This window comes from Penaeus monodon, chromosome 5 (assembly GCF_015228065.2).
Source record: "Penaeus monodon isolate SGIC_2016 chromosome 5, NSTDA_Pmon_1, whole genome shotgun sequence".
Lineage (NCBI taxonomy): Eukaryota > Metazoa > Arthropoda > Malacostraca > Decapoda > Penaeidae > Penaeus > Penaeus monodon.
Genome location: NC_051390.1, coordinates 18,817,216 through 18,819,715, shown reverse-complemented (window position 1 = coordinate 18,819,715; position 2,500 = coordinate 18,817,216). Strand labels below are relative to the sequence as shown.

At 35.4% G+C, this 2,500-nt stretch overlaps 1 protein-coding gene across 1 annotated transcript in view; it reads right to left on the bottom strand.

Moving 5' to 3' along the window:
• LOC119573045 (soluble guanylate cyclase 88E-like) overlaps positions 1-2,500 on the bottom strand; it is a 47,318-nt gene that overhangs the window by 22,720 nt on the left and 22,098 nt on the right. The window lies entirely within an intron of this gene.

Sequence of the window (2,500 nt, the reverse complement as noted above, 5' to 3'; positions counted from 1 at the left end):
CTCTCTATATATATATATATATATATATATATATATATATATATATATATATATAATTATATATATATACAGCACTGTATACATGCAAGGTACATATAACCAGGTAGCTCCACTTCCATATAGGCCTATTGAAGAGTAAATAGTAAAGAACTATTAGTTATCATAGAGAGGGGAAGTTTGTTTTTACTTCTGTTAAGTATAACAATTCAGAGTAAATTATACAAATAATCATGTATCTAGCTATATATCTACATTCTCATTGGCTAAACGTGTTGACATTCTTTTTACCCCGACAATTTGTGCCATGTTTTGTGGTAAGTATTATTTCTGTGCACTTTATTTGAAAATAGTTCAGTTAAAGCAATGTGTAAAAGAATACCGAAAACAAAATTAAGAAAAAAGGAATAAAAAAGATATTGGAATAAAGGTGATGAGCCGGGGCTTAGATCGCAAGTTTCCAACTAGGATTTCGTCAAGTTGGAGTGGTTATACCTGTGTAAAGATACCTTGTGTATACACACACACACACACACACACACACACAACACACAAAAACAATATAAATATATATATATATATATATATATATATATATATATATATATATATATATATATATATATATATATATGCATATGTGTATATAATTCTATATTCACTTTTATATGCATATATGTATGCAAGTGTGTCTGTTTTGTGTTGTCTCGCATTCATGCTTTCTTTTTCCGTTTAATCGACCTGCAATAACATGCTTAATGGTGAACGAAATTAGTTTTCACTTGTAGTTCTCGTTTTTATTATTAGCCTCCCCGACTAACCGTTCGGTCGTGGCTCACAGTATAGCAATTACAAGTGTTGATCTGCGTTGGAAAATATTTGAAAGAAGTATAATTAAGTTCTGCCCAACAAGAACTGAATCAAAGTTTGCTTTACGTCATTTACCCCTCCAGCTGTTGGAAAGAGCCGATCCCTAGTTACACTTTCCCGGTCAGAGCGTCAGAATTCCGGATAAACTTTTCACCTGTGACCTTCTCTTAGAGTTTCGCGCTGCAGCTCTCATGCCTTCGGGCGTTCGCGAGATCAAGCAGTTCCACCGTAATGGAGTTGTGCAGATCTCGAGAATCGGAACAAGAGGTAGTCCTGGGTTTCTTTTCGTTATTTTCGTTGTTGTCGTAATATTATTTTCTTATTTGCCGAGCAGTACGTGAGCTTGAAATAGTCAAATATATCGTGTGCAGTCCAAAGACCTTCATTGATTATTATCATATACGGTAATTAATAGTTAATAATTATATGTGACCATCTACAGTCGGCATTTTCTTATTCGTTTAATTAGTTTTGCATTGAATAATGATCGCCACTTCCGCCTCTTTGACACAAGTTTGGAAAAAGGGGAAGTTTCGTCAGTTTACCACAAACGCTTTTAACGAATCATAAGAATTGGGAAAAAATCATTCATTTGGTGCGATTGTGGATTATTCTCATACTTTCGTTTTTAAAAATTCCCGATGGTTATTGATACAATAAAGAAACCTATTTACCGACTGATAACAAAACTTCTCTATACACTCTCGCCCCGTGTTATCTTTTGCAGTTTCGTGATAATCTCAAGGCTATTTACATTCAGTCTAAAGTATTTGCATAGTTGGCAGCGACTTCGGTTCCGTGCGATAAGATGGCTGCAGTATAGCGTCGAGTTTGCATATCATTCCTTTTTCGATAAAGGGATTAATCTCCTTATATATGCGTTTGGTAGAACATTAGTGATAGCATATATTATCTTCTTCATTTATGTGGAATCTGATGCAAGTGACATCTGCATTCTCACACAGGCCTATATTTGACACAAGCACAAACACAGTAACGTGTACACAAATATAAAAAGGGAAACAGCCACAGTAAGAAATGAAAATAAATCGTGACATTTCGAACACTTCACGAGTTCCTCTTCAGATGAAAAGTAAACCGAAATGGATCCATTTCAGTTTATCTTTCGTCTGAAGAGGAACTCGTGAAGAGTTCGAAACGTTACTTTCATTTCTTACAGTGGCTGTTTTCCTTTTCACAGGCCTATATGTTATAACTTCACTAATCTCTCTCTCTCTCTCTCTCTCTCTCTCTCTCTCTCTCTCTCTCTCTCTCTCTCTCTCTCTCTCTCTCTCTCTCTTTCTTCTCTCGCTCTCTGTTAACTACAAACACACACACACACACACAGATGCTCTCTCGCTCTCGCTGCTACACACACATACATACAACACTTTTTCAGAGCAGGCATTAATTCCTACTCTAGAATGATCTCCCATGGTTAGATGAAGATTCTAAATACATTTGCTTCGGAGATAACAATATTACCTGTTTAATCTCATTTCAGTCTGGACACTGGTTAGCTCGACAGAAAGGATACGTTTCGATTAAATCCTCGTCAGTATTACATATAAAACTGATGAAGATTTAATCAAAACGCATCAGTTGCATCTCTTGCGTTGTGAAGTTATCATTC